The sequence below is a fragment of the Bombus huntii genome, chromosome 4 (genome assembly GCF_024542735.1).
Source record: "Bombus huntii isolate Logan2020A chromosome 4, iyBomHunt1.1, whole genome shotgun sequence".
Taxonomy (NCBI): Eukaryota; Metazoa; Arthropoda; class Insecta; order Hymenoptera; family Apidae; genus Bombus; species Bombus huntii.
Window position 1 is genome coordinate 14,388,440 of NC_066241.1, and position 22,076 is coordinate 14,410,515.

The 22,076-nt window shown below is 36.5% G+C and overlaps 1 protein-coding gene and 1 long non-coding RNA gene across 5 annotated transcripts in view; one reads left to right on the forward strand and one right to left on the reverse strand.

Annotated features, from left to right (window-relative positions):
• Window positions 1-22,076, forward strand: part of LOC126864412 (beta-3 adrenergic receptor-like) — an 87,346-nt gene that overhangs the window by 17,301 nt on the left and 47,969 nt on the right. For 2 of the 4 annotated variants that reach the window (XM_050615745.1, XM_050615749.1), the window contains exon 2: window positions 3,455-3,525. The exons of the other annotated variants lie outside the window; for them this stretch is intronic. The gene's annotated coding sequence lies outside the window, so the exon portion shown is untranslated. The remainder of the gene's footprint in view (window positions 1-3,454; window positions 3,526-22,076) is intronic. 4 annotated transcript variants of the gene reach the window in all.
• Window positions 1-22,076, reverse strand: part of LOC126864434 (uncharacterized) — an 86,207-nt gene that overhangs the window by 3,459 nt on the left and 60,672 nt on the right. Inside the window, exons 3-4 of the long non-coding RNA XR_007689165.1 lie at window positions 1,558-1,671; window positions 306-416 (exon numbers count right to left, since the gene is read on the reverse strand). This is a non-coding gene — a long non-coding RNA (uncharacterized LOC126864434). The remainder of the gene's footprint in view (window positions 1-305; window positions 417-1,557; window positions 1,672-22,076) is intronic.

Genomic DNA, 22,076 nt, shown 5'->3' on the forward strand with positions numbered 1-22,076 from the left:
CAGTTATAAAAATTTACATTGTATAACATCAAATTGTATAACATTGTATAACATTGAATATATTCGTTGATAATGTTGAAATTTCGTAAAAAAAAAAGTAAACTTGAGAAGAAAGTATTTTCACTAATACATGCACTTCTTGAAATAGTATCATTCTGTCCTGAAAAGTCTTTTCATACAACAAAAAACAAGACAGATATTTTGGACGATACCAATTAGCTAGCCCACCCTGTATATCTGGTATAAGCTTATCACGAAATATCTTTCGTTCAAATAAAAAATTCGATCAAAATTATAACAATGACCTGACGTTGGACTCTCGCCAAACGAAACTTTTCGTTTCTTTCCAGCGGCGCTACTTTTAAGCTCTTCTCGTTTGGTTCCTTTATCCGTGATGCTTTCTCTCGCGTCTCCTTCTGTAACATAGTTACGACAATTTTATTAATCTGACGCTTCTGCTTTTTATTACGTTAAGAATCGGTGGCGGACAAAACTAAAGAGTTCTTCCTGTTTCTCTTTCTCCTATTAAAAGCAAAATTCGTTATAGGGAAACTGTAAAATATCAGCAGATTTTTCTGAACGAACAAACAAAATGTTTTTCTGCGGACATTTTTGAAAAGACGTTTCCTTGGGTCATTTCATTCTTTTATTTTTCACGGAAGATAAAAGCTTGTGTAGCAAATACAACCTTTGTCTATCTTCAGTAAAATAAAAGTATACTTTAATGTTTGTAATTTTTGTTCCATGTTTTGCAATCTTTTTCGACAGTACATTCATCATACTGCGATGATGTAGGAAAATAGTTGATATTTGGTAATAATCAACGATATCCAAAGATTTGTTTGCTAATTTGTTCAAACGTATATAAAATATTTGTGGATGACAAATATAAATCGAAATTTACAGTTTAAACTTCAATATTCGTTATTTAGAATTTTCATGTATCAAATGATTATTATTAATTTTTCTCCATGCTCGAAAGAAACTTTCGTGTGTTTATCGGTAATAAAGCAACAAGTGGCTATTGAAAACAGAAAAATGAATTTCATTGGCTCGGGATGCACATTCCTCATCAATTTTTCTTTTTATGAAAATTATGTTTGTTAAATTTCATTTAGTATTTACATTTTAAATAATATTCGAGACATTCTAATTTACAAAATATATTTCAGAAGAGGTTGTTGTTTAAAACAACACCCAAATTAAAAACTTTCTAAATTAATATCAAGTGATAAATTTATTTTAGAACCTCTTCGATTTACACTGATATCGCATCAAATTATTTTGAATTTCCAAACACGAAAAAGAAATAATATCTATCCTGCACCACTTTACAAAATCTTTAATTCGATATATGCCAAACGATTCCTATCTCCAGCTATCTCATAGAGCGAAATAAGAACAGTGACTCATCACACCCATTGTCCACCATCTATCCATTATCCACCACCAAACAAGATCAACTTATGTATTCAAAATACACACGTAAATCCAACCATGTTGTACAATTTACAAAATCGTAATCTTCCAAAATATCAGATATACATTGATTTTTACCTTCGACATTATTGCTTCCAACGCTTGTCTTCCTTTCTCTCTCTTCATTATCTTCGACTCTTGGGTTGTCAGTCGCATTCTCGTTAGCCTCGCCCTCGCCTTCGCTTCTCTCAGCTGCGCCAGAGTAATAAGTTACAGGGGCTACGTCCGATTACGAGTCACTTAATCGCCGTGAAATATCGAAAATCGTTACATCCCACCCTTGATATGCTCATCCTATTTCAGGAATTACGTTTCTCCCTTCCCCTTGATAAAACTCCAATTATAATTTCGTGCTGCTTCGATTAAGGTATTTCATTTTTTAATATTTTTATTTTTTCCTTTTCTTTATACTCGAGAATCCGGTTTTATCGGAATCAAACGATATCCAACAGAGAGACCATTTTTAACTCATCTTAGTTCGTTAAGCGCAATCTTAGGGGTCGAGGAACGCAAAAGGGTCGGGAACCGGACCAACTAACGTTCACGGATATTCTGAAAGTTTTATTTTCTTTCGTCGCCTCGCGAATAGCAGTTTTAACCCGTGCATGCGGATACGAGCGCGAATAGTGGATTTAGTGCTTTTGATTTAGACGGTCTTTTGTCTGATGAACTAGGCGAAATTGTACGTGCCCGTAGCATAGTTACGAATGGTATACAGTTTTTTGCAATTTATCGCGTTGAATTTGAAAGTGAATTTGTTCGTTTTATTCTGTGGTTTAAGCTTCCAAAGTTTAGATTTCGTATCTTTTGTACGATTCTCGGAATAATAAGTAATATTGTCGAAGAAGACATTTCTAGTAGCTTTGGATGAAGATAAAGTATTTGCACGAATTATCATAAGAAATCAGCTTATTAAAAAAAATAGATGTAGACTTTGATGTACGTTTATAAATTTAATAAATTTCACGATGGCAGAAGCGTTCTTAACGATTCTTGCTTTTTTTTTACAAAAATGTCTTTTATAGTTATAAATATAATACCTACGTTGTATATATCAAATATTTCACTTTCTACTGTTGAGTAGAAAACGGTGTGTATTCTTAGGAGGAGACGAGGTCTTTGTTTAAAAATAAAAATAGCGACTCGAAATCTTAGACTATTAAGACATTTGTAGAATTTGTATGATAACAGCAGTTTTACTTTTCACAGGCGATAAATATGCTTCTCTTTTAATGTTTCTACGATGTTTATGCGACGCCTAAAAGCGTCTCGTGCTTACTTTGAGTTTATAGATCATATATTTTCTAGTATTTATATCTTAACGTATAATATCATTTTAGTTTTACCTCGTGCAAAAGTTGAAATTTCTGTCTTATCTGATAATAGTCAAATATTTTCTCGTTCTCCCACAAACTCTCTGTTAAATTTTAATGCCTTTAGGATCTATACGTACTGTCGATCAATTGCCACTGATGGGGTTCAAGAAAATATATGAGACCGTACGCATTTGATCGTGGCGATCAAGGAAGTGCGTTGAAACCGACGAACGTGTTCACACGACAAGCAATTCTTTTGCAGACCAGACATAATTTTATACATAGTCGACCAGTTGGCAGAGGTCTCATATTCTTATCCGTGCCTGTTATCGATACTTTTATTACGCCTAATAGTTCGTCGAATGATTTAGTCGACATTCTTGTCAAGTTGAAGAATTTATTTTCTTATTTTCTAACGTTGTTAAAATGTATGGCGAACGTCCTTTTTATACGACGTTCTTGTAATAAGGCATGCGACAAATATTTTCTTTCCTTCTTTATTTTTTTAAAGCTACTTTATAATTATAACGGTTTTCTCTATATCCATTCTGTTCGACGATCTCTATTATACTGACAACTTTCTAGTCATTTACCGAATGTCCAGCTGGACAAATTGTAAAGTACAAATTAAAGAATAATAACAAAAAAAAACTTTTTAGTTGCCGAATTTGGTCGACGAATCTGGTGTCCGCACCGGCGACTAGTCCACAGCACGTACGGGCTTCCTAATGTAAGTAATTGTAAAATATACGATTTATTTGGGTGAATTGCACCCCACGGTTATCATCTGGAATTCCCAATCCATTATAATGAATGTTTCTATTATAAAAACGCTCATAAAGCAATGTACACGTAAAGCGTATACACGTATACGTTATTATTTGGTCCGTTTACGATGTTTATACGACAACTTATCTGCTTTATGGCTGCTTTATTATACTTATACGGTCGATATAAACTTTGCATATGATTTAACTATTTCCAAAACAGACATTTCGGACCCGATTTCACAATTATTCTATGTCATCTTGCTCCGTAAGAAGACTAAGGAGAAAACACACCACTGATCTCATTAAAGAAATAAAATAGACAAACTCGAAGATAGTATCTCGCTAGTAGTAGCCATCCACATGTTAATTAGCAATAAAGCTAGAAAAATTTGCCGAATGTCCAGCTGGACAAACTGTAAAGTACAAATTGAATAAAAAAAAAATCTTGCTCCGTGTAGAGCGTAGCCTTTCTATTTCATGAACGACTTTGTCCTGCTAACACGGAATTAATAATACAATTTATGTTCAATAGACAACTTGCGCGTGTTTATTCTTTTCCTGAAAAACTTCCTTTTATAGATCAATTTTAATCCTGTGTATGAAACCTTTCACAAATGGGAAAAATTCTTTGAACCTCCGATAAGTTTTTATATTGGCACATTTTGAGCTATTTTTTTAATATGGCTAGTTTACTATCATAGTAACTGTAGTTTTATTATTCTAGGGTTATAAATGTAATAAAACTATATACTGTTAAATCGTTTGAAAGGTCCGTGACGTTTCTGGTAAGAGATAGTATATTCTTCTTGTATTTTTTTTATTATTTAATTTGTACTTTACAACTTGTCCAGCTGGACATTTGCTAAATTTTTCTAATATAATTGACTTGTATTTGGTTGAACTGAGAAAGATATAGTGAAGGGAAATGTAAGATTCTAAAGGAAATTAAACAGAAATACTGAAGATTAAAAAGGCTTTGGATATTTAAAAAAAATTAGATTTAAACATTAGATTCAGCTAGAATCAAACATACGATAAACACTTATTATTCACGTGATAGTATCACGTCAGAATAATTTACTTATAATTCTCAATGAGAATTGATTGTAAAAATTTTTTTTTAAATGTTAAGTCTTGTATATCAATAAGACCGGATAACATTTTTTCGAATGTAACTATGCACACATTTCTCTATGTATTCTTTATATTATTTCATATATACTGATGTGTTTTATATGTTTTCTTATACTTTTCTATGTAGAATAAAAAAGTCGCATAAAATGTATAAAATATACATAAATCTGTTAACAGTAGGAATAACTTTCGGATCTTTAAAACGCGCCAAATTCTTAAACAAACACGTGTCTCACACGATATACGTCATTTGAAATCGTTTCATTGTATCTAATAAAATCTTCCATCCTATCTGCCATCATTTTAAATCTATGACCTGTCCTATTTGCGTGAAACATTCTGTATATTATCAAAATCCATTATACTTCCATCGCTTCGACTCAACATCATTTGGATAAGAGTCTCCTGAAAATGTCTTTCGCGATATTCAGACGACGGAACTCGGTAACAAATGCGATACACGTGCGGAGTAGTAGGTCACTTAAGAGGATCAGCTAGAGGATCCTACTTTAGCCTACCTTCCTAGAGTTCTGTTATATTATATAGTCTAAGTCAAATATAGTTAATTTCCAAGCGGTCTACGTAGAGGAACTCGTGTTGATTGTCAGGTGTCCTAGGCATTTGCTGTTTAGATAAAAGCTTATCGAGGCGACAAATTTTATGGGCAAACTAATGGAACTTGAAGTTCAATTGTTATCACACATTATATCAAAGATTACAACATAATCATATTTTCCATGCGGTCATAAACTTTTTCATAGGAAGACATTTTTAGATCGTATACTTGTACGGTCGGAATATAAAAATGAAAAGAGAAAGATTTTCTATATTACTATGTACCAAGTATGTATTCCTGTACGTATTAGGTACACTATGTGGCAACTTATATATAATAATATATGTCGAAGATGAAAGGACATCGGCGCCTTTCTTTTGGAATGTTTGGGAAGTTCCCCAATACTTTAGTCCAGACTTTTTATCATAACTGTACTTATAAGTAATAAAACTGAGAAATAGTTGTTTATGATTTAATCTGAGTATGGGTGCCCAAGATTTATGACAGTGGGCTTGGGCTCGAAGTGACATAACGGGTCGCTGATGATTACGGGAGGGATGTGTATCTAACAGAGGTGTTACGACCGTTCGCGGAGAGACGCGGTCGCGAGGAAAACGCGTCAGCGAGAGGCGTAAATTCTCGCTACGATTCGATGAATCGACGCCGCGAAGTAGTCGTTCCCCTGTTTCGGTTAGGATAACAGAGGTGGTTGAATGAATATGACACAGTAGTAAGTTATATTTCACCGTTTATTCCACAACTTATAACGAGGATAGTTACGATGATGCGTATGTACGAGATGAGTGAGTGACTGATCTGCGGGTGTGTATACCCGCTCGAAGGATGTTGACCGTTCGAAGGATGTAAAATCAGTACTCTTGGGAGACGATGCTGTCTCGGAGGAGAGCTAAGGATGGGTGTGTCTAGCGCACGGGACCATCGGATTTGTTGGTGCCGATGTTATTTAGGAGAGTGAGGGAATAGGCTTCGTTTTTAATTGGTTAAACGAAGGGTCTTAACCGCCCTCGAGAGAAAGTGGTTAGTGGGAGGAAAGTTGCAGCGTACGTGAGAAAAACTAACTTTCCCTTGTTAAGCCGTGGTAGACAATAGTCTTTGGAAATTCTTCGGAAACAGATGTTTGTTTAGTTTGAAGGACCTTTTCTAGGAAATCTATGTGATTTATGGAAGGTCCTTGAAACCATGGAAGATACGCTGCGAGTATCCGAAGATATCTGGTTGCCATATTGCCCGCGGCGTGTGGCCTCGGCTAGGTAGAGGGTTACGCGACGTAACAGAGGTATGGACTAATTAAATAGCTCTCCTTAAAAACAAAGATTGACCCGAGGAGTACAGAGAGGTACGGAGAGGAGTCTATAAGAGCAGTTTCACTTGGACTAAACAAACACTCACTACACTAAAGAAATAAATCAATCAAATTCGAAGATGGTATCTCACTGGGGGTAGCTATCCACGTGTTATATTATTATACCACTAAGCTATAATATTTTACCAAATGTCCTACTGGACAAATTGTAAAATGTAAATAAATAAATAAAAAAAAAACTTGGACTGAGATTCAGTCAGATAAGTTCTACTTGTACTGTGGACAAGTATGTTGAGTCACACCAAAATCGTGGATCAAATCGCATTCGTCATCCCGTTGACCGTGGATTCGTTATCGAACCTAAATTCATTATCATCGACATCTCGATTATCCAATCGCCGCTATTACTCGTTAAACTCTCTAATAATCACATTTATATCACTAAATATCATTTATAGTACATAACAACGATGGCCAATTCACGTGAAGATTCGTTATACGCACCTAACTCCAATGATAACCCGACATATATATGTCGGAGATGAAAGGACATCGAAGCCTCCCCCTGGAACTTCGGGATAATCCCCTAACATTGTAATTTAGAGTCTACTATAGCTGTAATTAAACAATCGCAGTTATTCAATCCGATTGTAATTGTTCGAGACTAGTGACAGTGAGCTTTGGCTCGAGGCGACAGTCTGTCGCCCAACGTAGCCACGGTCAAGGGATGAACCTTCTTTTTTCATTTATTTATTAAAATTACAATCAATTCTCGCGTTGAGAATGGGGATGAACGTGTCACGTAATTTTTGGGGTTAGTTGATGAAAATAAAAAGTAGCTGAGTCGTAACACGACTATCGTCTTTATTTCACAGCACAGCTTTACATAGATTGGAGAGATGTTCACTGTTCGGTAGTTTTATCTATTTCTCTCCAGTGTTTTCGTCTCATTACGGAGAAAACCTCGGTATGGGTGCGCCCTTTTTAATTAACAACACGGGTTGGCTGTTCGCACCTTCCGTTAGGAAGAGTGAGGGTAACGATCCACGATGCCAATTGGTTATAAGTCATGAAGATAGGAGGAGGAAGCCTTCGTCCAGCTCGGCTAGTAGGTAATATTGTTTATGGGAAAAACCAGCCTTTTCGTTAGTCGAGTATTGGGTTTTTCCCATTAAGTAACTACCTGCTTTCCCGTAATTAGTAAGGACGTATAACAACCTAAGGGCTGTTTCAAGGACCATCCATAAAGAGATAGCAGAAATAATAAACTTAAAAAGTTTAGGTTTATGGTGGGTCCTTGGGGTAATTGAGGGTACGGACTGAAGACCTGCATACATCCTGCCTCTAATATGAAGCGACGTTACAAACGCTTCGTCTAACAAAGGCATGGAGTAATTTTATAGCTCTCCAAAAAAAAAAAAAAAAAAGGAAATAACTGCAACACTCGACAGTAAACAATCCAACGGTCTGCGTCCCGTAGCTCGCCACATGCAGACTCTATTCTGCGAGTAATATGATTGCCAGATGTCGATGCGTCTCCGCAGTACATGTGGTGCAGCTAACCCGAGGGCCCGTCATAAATCTTAAGATTTAGCTCACTAAAGTCCTTCAAACAGACAAACAGTCCTTGTCCCAACTACGAGACAATAGAGGACACCTATTTTTCAACGAACGACGTCTCCCACTAGCAACTTTCCCTTGAGGGCGACTAGCATCTGTTTCTAACCACCGATTGACCAATTAGCAGCAACGCCAATTTCCCTTACTTTCAGAACGAAGGCTATCCTCGACGAATCCGATGGTCTCGTGTCCTTAGACACACCCCATCATAGTTTTCCTCTGTGGCATCATCGGGACGGAAACTCACTCTCTCGCTTGCGATCTCATCGACGAAAAGAATCCGACTTAGAGTACGTACACCTACTATCCCGTTGGCCGTGCATTCGTTAGTGAACCTAAGATCATTGTCACTAGTGTCGCGAATGTGTGACCACCGTGGGTTTGCGTCAACTTTATAACCTCTTTATTTGTGTCAATAAAAGTCACTTCCGTGCTGTAAGAAGATGGATAGCTTCAGTGAAGAATCATTACCTATCCCAAGCCCTCACCGTGATAGCGACTCGAGCTCGGACTCGGATCGTGACTCGACATATATATATGTCGGAGATGAAAGAACATCGGGATTTCCCGTCTGGAATGTTAGGAAAAACCCCAACACCCTAGTCCAGACTTTTAGTATAGTTACACTTAAGTAATAAAAATAAGAAATAGTTTTAATGTTCCAATCTGGTCCCATGACGATGGGTTCGGGCTCGAAGTGACATAGAGGGTCACTGGACGTAGCCACGGTCACGGGAGAGACGTGTACCTGACAGAGGTATGGAATGATTATATGGCTCTCCTTAAAAACAAAGATTGACCCGAGAAGTGGGGACAGGAATATATAAGGTCAGTTTCATTTGGATTACGAGTCAGTTAGTTAGTTAGTCGTTGGACGAATTGCTGATTGAGTTATCGAGAAAGTTACCCGAATCGAGTATTACGTTGATACTTGTTCTCCCGTGGATTCGTTATCGAACCTGAATTCGTTGACACCATCATCTCGACCATCCTATTGCCGCTGCTCATAGCCTCTTGTAGTGCCCATATTCGTACTGATAAATACTAGCCACATCCGCGACGGTAAAGTAAGTAAAGGTTCATAGAACGCCCCAAAATGCCAACCTGACTCCGACATATATGACAGGCGATTCAATAGCAAGATATTGTTGCGATAAAAATATTCGTACGTTATTTAGTATCATTAAGTAATGTTCTATGTTACAGTTAATATTTTATGGGTTTTCCTTTTTAACAAATAACCGCCTGCAATTAATTGGGCACGGATAGTACTAAGTTCTTAGCAATTTTTGTCTCGGCTAAACCGTAATATTTTACGTTACTATCCACTAATTACTCAATTACTTGACACGACAAATCAGATCCGCAGGCTAAAAAGACATTACCCTTTAGATTTAAACATTAGATTCAGCTAGAATCAAACATACGATAAACACTTATTATTCACGTTATAGTACCATGCCAATGAGAATTCATTGTAAACTACTTCAAAAACAAAAAAAAAAAAATCACTAAAGTACGGTACAGAGTTAAATATATTTAAATATATAGAAGATATAGGAAATATTGATTTCCTTAATTCTATGTTCTAAAAGTGTACAAATACATTACTTCTGTACTGTAAAACTGTACAATACTTCATCTCCCACCACATACAGCGACCCGTGAAAGTATTTGGACACTTATAGAAACATTTGCATAATTTGCCTTTGTCTTTGCCAACTATTTCATAAGTGCTTTCGATAAAGTAATACTTTCAGTAAGCATCAGCATGTAAAGCGAACCTGATGTTCCTCTGAAATATTCATCAACGAAATAACTGATAACTCTCCTCGTGATTCCCTGAATGGTCCAAGACATCCTAACCCGAGAATCCCTTTTAAAATTTTCTGAAAAAATTGTGGAAGATGAAAGAATAATCCTTAAAACGCGTACCCACAGACAAGCAGAAAAGGGGGAAAACTGCTTACAACATGATCGGATGTCTGGCGTAGGGCTGATCCGTCATATCAAGATCGACCAGACGGTTTGTCTCGATAATGGACGAAGGAGAAAAGTCTGTAAAAAGGGGTGGAAGCACGATATGCGGAAAACTGGGAAGGAGGTCGCGAGTAACGTGATTTGTCGTCGTGAGCTGAGGTTACTTTCACCGTGACAGGACCTCCGTTCGATTTTCCTCGCTATCGCATGTCGATCGGCACTACGATCGATACGAGCTGCCGCAAAGGCTCGTAACACCGTGTATACGGTCGAGCAGTTTTAACCTTGAGCTCGTTTTTCTCGCGACACTGTCGAGCGACATCCTTTTCATTCAGTACGCTTATGGCGAACGATTTCATCGCCATAATTTATTTTCCAAAAGATACGAACGTTTCTCCATTCCGTCGGATTGCTCGTGGAATTGTCATTTGACTGTCAGATTTTTCGTACAGCGTCGTACATATTTTTCGCATGATGAAATTTGGAAATTGAAGAAATTTGTTTCATTATTATTTAATTTGTATTTTACAATTTGTCCAGTTGGACATTTGGTAAATTTTTTTTAACGAAGAAATTTGGCAACGTGGAAAGATAAGGCGAGTGAATAAATATGATTTGTCGAATTAGAGAAACGAAGGGGAAAAAGAACGAGACACCTCGTAGTTCTTTTAATATGGTTGGCTTTTCGAATTCAATTTTATTTTTGGGGACCACCGTCAAAGAGGAAATAGCAAAATATAGCGACAGATACAGCAAAAGAATCAACAAACACCGAAACCCCCTAATCACTGGACTACTCGATACGACGGACCAGATTCGCAGGCTGAAGAGGCACTACCCGCTAGACCTAAACGTTAGATTCATTTAATTATCCAAATTAAGCATATGCACTTACTATAATATAAATACTTACTTATAAATTATACCTATCTATAATAAGTATTAACTTATTGTAAATAAACAGCCATGTCACTGCGCCACGCCAGAAAAATTACTGAAAATTCTCAACGCGAGAATTGATTGTAATTTCAACAAATAAATAAAAAAAAAAAATAAATTTTTGGGGACATACTATTGCCGATTAGTATGGGGTCAAAATAACGTGTAAAACGCTAATAATGTTCAATTGTCTTAAAGTCTTAGTTTAAAGCGAGAGTCTTAAAGTTAAAATTTGCATTTTTCGATTATACGAGTCGAAAACTATCGTAATATATATATATAAAAAAAAACAATAGTTTTACGTTCGTTAAAGTAAAAGCGTTTTTTGTGTCACGTATTATCGCGAACATGTTTTTAGCGTCTTTATAAGAATTTATACTGAGCTTTCAAAGCTGCGGAACATTTTGGCTGGAAGAAAATCATCATAAACTTCGTTGAGCGTATATAAGACTTCATATAGGCTACAGCTACAGCAATTTTTTCCGGCTCATATATGTGTTTATAGGCCAAGAGAATAAATCTGGCTTGATGCATATAAGCGTTCATAAAATTGAAAAGGTTAATTGCGATCCCTACTGGATGCAATTTTGCGTGTAGTATTTTAACATCAATGTGGTCTTAGTAACGTGGAATTATGTAACACCGTAGCTAAACATTTCTTCATATTACGCAGGCAAACTGAATCGTTTATATCCAAGTTTAATTTTTTCACGTTCCTAGACCATCAAAAAATTTGGAAAAATTCCAGCAAACTTATCAATGTCTGTATTATATTACATAAACGTTTATATCAAATGCTTGACATCGTTTTTCAATGACAATAAAAATTTGCAGGAAATTCAAGGATAAAATTTTGCTTATCCTAATATATTTACAAGGGGAAATGTATATTAGTTACTGAAATTAGGCGAATTTTTATAAAAAAATTGTTGAAAAATTGTCAAATTGCCAGCATAAACAAAATCTGAGCTTGGTTGAGTTGTGAAATAAGCTTTCAAAAGCTTCATCCCGCGTAAACTTGTCTTTTTTTTTTTATTTGGAAGTAGTTTACAATCAATTCTCATTGAGAATAATAAGTAAATTTTCTGGCGTGGTACTATAACGTGAATAATAAGTGATTATCGTATGTTTGATTCGAGCTGAATCTAATGCGTAAACTTGTTATATGACATGAGCGCGAAGAGCTAAGTATTATGTTAAATATTGCCTGGAATTATTCATATTGGAAGTGTAGGTGTGCTTCTTTCTCGTATGCTTTCCGATGAATAGAGCTGTGCCCAGAAGTAAATTTATCAACCCTTTCTTCTCCGTCACAAATATTCCGATATTCTGTCTGATTCGCTCGCTGTGAAATGTACACCGAGTTTGGATTGTGCAATATCCACGGAAATGCTCTACAGTACACCACGCCGTTCTCGGAACGACATTGGGAAACTGTTTCGCAGTTGGAAAGTGCGAACGTATTCGTTAACATTCCAACTATTCTAATGATCTTGGCTCTCAGCGTCTTTCCCCCAATCGTTTTCAACGTTCAGAAATTGCTTTCGTGCTTGTCTTTGGGATGAGTGCTTCGTTACTATTCGCATTGAATTTCATCCTGATGTATCAACTTTATACGAAATGGTACACGCAAATGGAGCAAATCACGCGTCTTTCCTGATTTTAATTAGAAAATGATGTCGTCGGTGGAATGGTTCAAGGGCGACTACGTTTTTAAGATATTTCTTTCATAAATGCATCGATGTATGTATATTTCAACATTATGTTATTTCTCTTTTTATATGTATTTTAATTTTTTTTATCAAATTTTCTTATTATCTTCGATAAAAGAATGTTAAGGATAAAATTGTTAAAAAATGATTCATTTGCGGAACATCTTAAGTATCTGAGGTGGTTTAAGGTGTAAGTGAACAAAGATGAAGGTTCAACAAAAAAGTTTATTTAACAATTAACAGTCAACAATCAACAATCAACGATCAGCAATCAACAATCAACGATCAACGATCAATGATCAACAATCAACAATCACGCTTCTCCAATGTGTTTGCTTCGCTGTTACGCTAGACCCTTCGCACTTCGTTGTTACGCTACACCCTTCGCACTTCGCTGTTCGAAACGGAATGAATCTTTTGTTCAAAACCGAACGGATTCTTTTTTTTTTTGTTGCCCCTCGATATCCCCACTACACATGCGTTTGTTACATGTCCGCGACCGTTGCCGCGTATGCATTCTTCCGAATATTCGGCGGAAGAATCGTAGGGATATTGATGGTAGATTAGGCATGTCGGCCTTACGCTTTGATGGTATAGCGCTTTGTGTTGCGAAGCCGTCGGAGCTCCGTCGTCGAATACCGCTACATATTAAAGGGGGGTTGAAATTTATGCAGCCGTTTTTTATTTTTTTAGTAACAGGATTCGAGCGATATATATGTCGGAGATGAAAGAACACCGGAGCCTTTGGAATTTTGGATAATCCCGCAACATTGTAACCTAGAGTCTACTATAGCTGTAATTGAACAATTGTAGTTATTCAATCCGATTGTAATTGTTCGAGAGTTGTAATAATGAGCTTGGGCTCGAGGCGACAGTCAGTCGCCGAACATAGCCGCGGTCACAGGATGAACGCTTTGTCTAACAAAGGCATGGAATAATTCTATAGCTCTCCTTAAAAAGGAAATAGTTGTAACACTCGACAGTAAACATTCCAACGGTCTCTGTCCCGTAGCTCGCCACACGCAGACCCTATTCTTCGAGTAAGATGATTGCCAGATGTCGATGCGTCTCCGCAGTACGGGTTCAGCTAGCTCGAGGGCCCGTTATAAATCTTAAGATTTAGTCAACTAAAGTCCTTCAAACAGACAAACAGTCTTTGTCCCAACTACGGGAAAATAGGGGAAACCTATTTTTCAACGAGCGGCGTCTCCCACTAGCAACTTTCCCTCCGAGGCGGCTAGCATCTTTTTCTAACCACCGGTATGGAGATCGACCAATTAGCAGCAACGCCAATTTCCCTTACTTTCTGAACGAAGGCTTTTCTCGACGAATCCGATGATCTCGTGTCCTTAGACACACCCCAATATAGTTTTCCTCTGTGGCATCATCGGGACGGGAAAGTCATTCCCGCTCGCGATCTCATCGATGAAAAGAGTAACCCCTTACGACCAGTGAATATTACGCGTCCGACTTAGATTTTGTGAGTACGTTCATCTATCATCCCGTCGACCGCGGATTCGTTATTGAACCTAGGATCATACTTTATATTGAACCTACTTTCTCATACTCATATTGAACCTAGTTTCTCGAGTACCTAACTACCACGGTTACTTGTCCGGTTCTATAATAATCGTATTTGCACTAGTCAATGTCTTCTCTATTGCATAACGACAACGTGTAACGCAAACAAAGATTCGTTTCACGCCCCTAACCCTAATTCTAATGTAAACCCGACATATATATATGTAGCATCGTGGAAAAATCCTTAGGAAAATCCCGATGAATTATAGGTAGAAAATAATGAAAGCACTGACGGACCGGAAATGATGAGAAATTCCGATGGGCTATATATATGTCCGTGGCCCTTTAGGACATTTAGAGCATTAGGACATAGGACATTGGGACATGTGCGTTGTAGGAGTACTGAAAACTGGTAAAAAAAAGGACGTCTTGGTGAAGAGATTGGTCAGTTGTCAATAGTCGTAGTAGGAATTACGAATGAGTTGCGACTAGTTGCAGCTACGAGTAAGCTGCGAGTAGTTGCGGGTTAATCGTTACTCATGAGTTGTGAGTTGTTGTAAGTTCAGTAGTTGAACAAATTTAGTGATACCAGCGGTCAAGGAAGAAAATGCAAAAAATACAAGGAAAGAACGGCAACATATCCAAACCTACACGACATAGTACCACGCCAAAATAATTTACGTATAATTCCAAATAAGAATTGATTGTAAAATTCTTCCAAATAAAAAAAAGTAAATATCCAAATCAGCTGGTTGCAGAAGCGAGCAAAACTCTCATAGAAAGAAGACTAAAAAGAAAACACCCCATTGAGCTCACTAAAGAAATAAAATAGTCAAACTCGAAGATGGCATCCCGCTGGGGGTAGCCATCTACATTTTTTTTTTTTTTTTTTTATTTATTTGTTGAAATTACAATCAATTCTCGCGTTGAGAATTTTCAGTAATTTTTCTGGCGTGGCGCAGTGACATGGCTGTTTATTTACAATAAGTTAATACTTATTATAGATAGGTATAATTTATAAGTATTATAAGTAAGTGCATATGTTTAATTTGGATAACTAAATGAATCTAGCGTTTAGGTCTTGCGGGTAGTGTCTCTTCAGCCTGCGAATCTGGTCCGTCGTGTCAAGTAGTCCAGTGATTAGGGGGTTTCGGTGTTTGTTGACTCTTTTGCTATATCTGTCGCTGTATTTTGCTATTTTGCCATCTACATGTTATTTTTTTTTATTTAGTTGTTTACATTCACAATTTGTCCGATTTGGACATTTGGTAGAAACATGTTATTTAGCAATTAAGTTAGAAAAATTTATCAAATGTTCAGCTGGACAAGTTGTAAAGTACAAATTAAATAAAAAAAAAAATTTAGTTGTCTTTAGTTGTATCACATTACTACATCAAGTTCTAATTAAATAGTCATAGTTTTCTGTTTAAATCACTGTAAATAAGTACATCCATCTAAATAAAAATCACTATAATTTTGATCTATATATATATATATAAATCAAAATTATATATATATATATTTGATTCACAATATAAAGAGAGGTGTCGTATAACATTTTTTCATTAGCAGACAGCACTGTAGAAAATAAAAATCGAATCCGTAGCAAACATGTTAACGTGTATAAAAAAAAGTTTATTTTGGACATCTTATCGTAAAATACAATGGATCGCCGGAAGTTATTAATTTTGATGGTTATATTCATTCGTAATGTAGGTTAATAATTCTAATGTAGAAATTTCATGCAGCATATTCCGCAAATATTTAGCGTAAGAAATAAGTTTAATCCAAAGGATTTGGTGAGATGAAAGGATGTCGATGGTATCCCCAAGGCGAAGTTTGATCGCCTCCTGAGGCAGCGGAACTTTAACCGGAGAAAATTAACCGAGATAACTTTCCTAACTTCCATGCGAAGATCTTTCTATCTAAGTATATCTGTCGGCCTGACGAGTGAATCGAAGTGAAAGTGTAATTAACAGGGAAAACAGCGCTTTAAAGAGAAACATTATCGTATATTTTTATATATTTATATATTTTCCTCTCGCTTACATAATTAAGAAGTTAAAAAAGATGAAAAAGTTAGAAGCGCTAGATTAATTTATTATTTTTGCTTTCAAAGCTATTGTAAAGTAAATTGCCAATAAATCTACTTTTGTAGTGTTTTTTGCCATTTACTTTTCCCTGGAAATTTGTAAGTCTATAGCCAGCGAGCAATAAATGACGTAATTGGCAAGATTTAAAAGAATGCATTTCTATTGAAACTCAGCTCTTCGATTTATCTATTGAATTATGCTACTATTAAAACGTGTACGTAAAACATGTAAAGAATATTGAAGATATTACGTTGCTCCTAGAAACTAATAAATTGTAACAGATATTGAAAATTGTACTAATATGGAAAAAAGAAAAATATCTTTGTTATGTTATTTGTATCGATAACAGAAAATAGATCTTCTCTGTACGTTTTATTGGAATAATGTTGTTAATGAGCTAGGAAGTGCTAAAGCTCGTAATCAAGCTAAGCTTTCTCGTTAGTGACAAAAATCCTCTTCAATCTACTTCGTAACAACGTCGACTAGCAACGGTGTAGAATTTAATTGAGGAGTAACTGGATACTTTTGCAGGAGACCGAGATTTCGCTAAGAGATAACTCTTGTAGTCAACTCTTGAAAACACTTTCACCACACTGTTTGAGATCTAACAATTTTTTTTTATTTAATTTGTACTTTACAATTTGTCCAGCTGGACATTCGGTAAATTTTTCTATCTTTATTGCTAATTAACATGTGGATGGCTACCCACAGCGGGATACCATCTTCGGGTTTGTCTATCTAACAATTTTGACAAAAAAAAAGCAAACACTTACAAAACTTCCGACTAATTTTTTTTAGAAGTCCTATACACAAACTTATTGAAAAAATAATTAACACGATATGATATATTTATTTTATTATCTTTCTCCATCCATACTCTGCATATGTTTATGGATATATATAAACCTTATTTCTAACTTATAATCCATTGCAACTAATACAATATACAATACAGTATGTAATATAAGATAATTAAAAAAAAAAGACGTGAAAAATTCAAGATAGAAGTTGAGAAAATCTGATATCTTCGGGATTAACATCGAACTATTTCCTCGCACTTAAAAGTATCTTTGCATCTCACCCCTTAATCGCCATCTAATATCCCTAATTTTACCACCATCTGTATCGCTGTCTAATCTAGATCAAAGAACGCGTTCGTGCGAATTACCGAGTCACCGGCTATGCGAGCAGGTTGTGTGATTCGTGTGGCCTTGAGGTGTCTGGCTCGAACGAAGGCGGACCTTGAAAAATTCACTTAGGGGAGGCGGAGAAAAATAATCTTCGGGATTTATCGAGCGGACAAGGGACAGGGACGATGGACGAAATTCTGATTTGCATCCCTCCAAGGACGAACGTGTCAAATTGCAATCGTTTCGCGTTCAATGGCGCGCGTGCCTCAAGGTTGCATCATCGAAACGCCACAGCTTTAACCGTATCGAAAGACATTTCTATTGGAAACCGCAGAGCGCGTCTGTAGTTGGCATTCGTTTCTGTTAAAAACGTTTGTCCCTTTGTCCTGGACAAAAAAAAAAGGAAAAGAAATACGTGTCCAGTTCGGTTGAAAGAAACACAAGCAATCGATTTCTTGTAAAAATAGATTCTAAAATTCGAAAAACCTGCTCGTGGAAGATGACCGATAACATTTTTGTTGGAGATTCTGCTATTCTTTTTTTACTGTCAATTGGGAAGAAAACATAACAAAGTAATTGATTTGTGATGCAAGTAACTTTTAAGAACCGGTTTGTTTAATTTTTATATAGGAATGGAATGGAAAAATACGCGCAAGCGTTCATCACCAATTTTGGTGAAACTTTTAGAGGAAGTAGAGTTTGAAAAAATATTTGATCCACTCTGATTGATGAATTTTGATGACGTTTATATGTAAATGAGTTAGCACGTATCTTAGAAAATTAGACACTATAATATAATATTGCAATATTTTTTTCTTTTCTTTTAAATTATTTAATTTGTACTTTACAATTTGTCCAGCTGGACATTTGGTAAATATATTGCAATATAACGATGGAAAGACACTTGGACAGAGAAAAAGAAACTCGACTGGCCTTTACGCTTTTTCTAATTCACTAATGATGTCCAAGTGCATCGTTGCAAACGAGCAATAACGAGCATTCGGAGGGGTTGAGGGAATCATAAGAATAGACGAGCGAATAGTGGTATCCGCTAGTGAGAAATAAAAATCTTGATCGTGTTTCCTTACTATGAATTATGACAGCAATAACTTTCGTGTCTTTGTGAGATCATAAGACGAAGTAATGTGGTGGAATTTTTGAAAATTTATTATGTTTGTTCGTACGTTGTTCCTGTTGTTTTTAGTTAATTTATAGCTTAATATACTTCGAGTATCATTGATTGATTTTACAATTTTGATGCGAGTAAGGTTGTAACCTAGAGATATACATCGGAAAGGTTTTGAAACGGAAAACGTGCCAAGCGGAACAGAAGTAAAAATGATTTTGACACTTGGACAATTATAGCGAGGGTAGGAGATCTTGGCTAGCCGAGGCTACTTCTCCACGACTGCAAATCACGCCACAAATAACCCACTTTTACGATCACGCCATATGCTTCAATTCTTTGCTATTTGTCCCATTTGTCTTTACCGTTCGCTAGTAAATATAGTCTTCTATCTCCTATCGTTAAAGTTATTATTTCATTTGCTTGAAATATTCAAGTACCTATGAAAAACATTCCCCTTTAATTTATGATCTATAAAATGCAGAAAAGTAGAAGAGAAATAGAGAAGGAGAGTTTGAAAGTAAACGATCCAAATTGAGATAATTTTTAATTGTACTATTTTACAATTATCGTACCATCTAATTCATCGATGAACAAATTTTTATCTTTAAATTAAATGCAATTTTTAATTATCAAAAAAGAGTGTTCAGAAAAGACCCTTTAGGCAGATTGAACTACTTTTTACTTTTCTGTGCTTTCGCAAAATCGAACAAAAATTTCGGACACTTATCAATATCCGTTTTATATTTGACATAGCAACTACGCGTTATGTCAAAAGTGTTTGAAACGTTTTCCGATAAAAATATTTTGTCATAGAAAAAAAATCATGAATCGTTCCGTAAAAGGCTATAAATGCAAATATTTCTTCTACTCTTTGCACACATAGAAGAAAATCAATTTTCGTAAGTGCAGTCATACGAGCAAGCGGGGGAAAGCGGAACGAAGAAGCTGGTAGGTCGATTTGTTTCGAGAAGATTCTAAACGTTTATGATAGCTCGTTACGCGTCATTGCTCGAGAGCCTCCCTCATCGAACGGAAACGAGCGGAATCGAGCGTGGGCACCGATTCGCGTAAAATGTAAAACTCTCAATGCGGCAATTCGCGCACGTTTCTAGTCGGAAAGTCTTTCGCTCCATTAAAAGTGAAAATATAGCCCGTAGAGAGCTACCCCATTGGTGGTTGTTACCGAACTGCCATAACGATAATAGTTTTACGATTGTTTAGGTCTCTCCTTAGGCGTGCTCGTTGTTTTCCCCCTTGTTCGTAATCGTTTGATAGTTTTCAAAAGTAGTCTGATCGCGTTTCGTCACACAGTTCGACGAATATCGAAAAGTTCGATCAGGCCTTCCACGTCGATACAATGTTTCCAGTCCCCAGATTTTCCAATGAAGCCGCGTAAAAGCTGTAAGACGAATTCCATTAACACACCATTTGGTTTATGGAGAATATATATACACTGCCATTCGAAAGTATTAGGAAAATCATTACGAAAAATTGTCACATTTTAATTGGGAGTTAGGTATATATATATATAATATAATAATATAATATACATATATTTAATATGAATTATTATGAAATATTTTTCATCAAACACTTTTGATATAACGCGTGGTTGATCTTAGTTCTTACCACATTCAAGTCGATAGCATACGTCATACATAATCTAAAAGTATCTACATATGTACGTATAATTTACCAAATGTCTAGCTGGATAAATTGTAAAGTACAAATTAAATAATAAAAGAAAAAAAATATGTACGTGTTGAGGAATGCATATAGGTTCTTTACACAATCCAAAACACAAAAACCTCAACTGTTATGTACTCTGTTTATTTCTTAATATTATGGCAAGTGATTAATTTCGAGTGTAACTTTCATATAAAGAATTATCAAAATATGGCTTTTATTATATCTGCATGAAAATACATATCAATATTTATTTCCTATTTAATTCCTAACCAGTATGATGGTCTCATCTTTTTATCATCACATACACAGGGCATGTATTTATGAGTTAACGGTCATCCTCTTTTCTTTTATCAAGAAGCTTTAAATATTGCTATTTGATTATTTAGTAAGATCAATGTATTTTTGCTCGTTTCATTAGAAAGTAAGGAAGCATCTTTATTTCTCCATCCAGAAATATCGACCTAAAGAGGTTTGCTAATTTTACGTTGGAATATTTTGATGATATTCTCGCAATATATCATTCGTTGAATATTTACGGAGACCAAATATATCGAATAAGGTGAATAATTCGTGGTGGTATGAGGTATCGTGGCTTAGGCTTTTTCCTATCAAAGACTCGTTCTATTATTTACGCAGTCAGCCGTAGTGGCGATGGTGAGAGAACATATTGTAATAAGCGATTCGACCAGTGTGCACCTGGCCGAGAAACGACATTAATTAAAATCTATTAACAACGCCAATGTATGGTAGCTGACGTGCAATATATATGTCGGATGAGGATAGAGATTAATGTTGTGGGCGTCAAATGAATCTTCATGGGAATTAGCCATTGATGCGGTACAACACAGGTGTAATATGGCCCTTCGCACGGTATTTGAAGCAAATTACCTTGGACGGTGTAGCTGATCGGCTTCCTTTCTGGCGTCGTGTATTCCCCTGCTTTTCGCTCCGCATCCTCTTGCGACACTCCCTCGCTTTATACCCGAAGATCGCACAGTGCACTTGGACCGGAGGTCTGATGGCCTGCTTCTTTTAGTTCCGGGGTCCGCTGGTGGATTTTCTGGCGAAGATGTCGGCTCCTCCTCGTAACAGAAGAGTCTCATTTCGTTCCGAAATTGGTCCTCCCTCTTGATGTCACTCGTGAGAGTCAATCGTTTAAAACGTTGATCGCGCAAACTTGATAGGTAGAGAGCGATGGCGTTAAGTATTTCGTCCCTCGTAGAATGTCGCCACCTCGTCTTCAGGAGGGAACGGATACGACCGCAATACGTCCCTGGGGATTCGTTCTTCCCCCGTGGTTCCCTGGATACCTTTATTAACGACGAGGACGTTGTCTCTTGGCCACCGAAATGCGCAACGAATCGTTCCTTAACAGTTGACCAGGTAATCTCTTCGTCTTCCATCGTTTGCGTAAACCAATGTGCTGCAGAACCCTTTAAAGTCCACGCGACTGGATCGGCGCCTGCGACTTCGGGGTTAAAACATGGTAGTGATAATTCCTCAGGTTTTACACTCGGTACCTGCTCTCTCGGCTGAGTTAACCGGTCCACGACCCTCAAGAGTTGTTCCATTGTTATAAATGGCCCTGATCCCACTTCTGATGTCGGATAAGCACAGGGATTAAGGTTGTGGGCGTCAAATGAATCTTCACGGGAATTAGCCATTGATGCGGTACAACACAGGT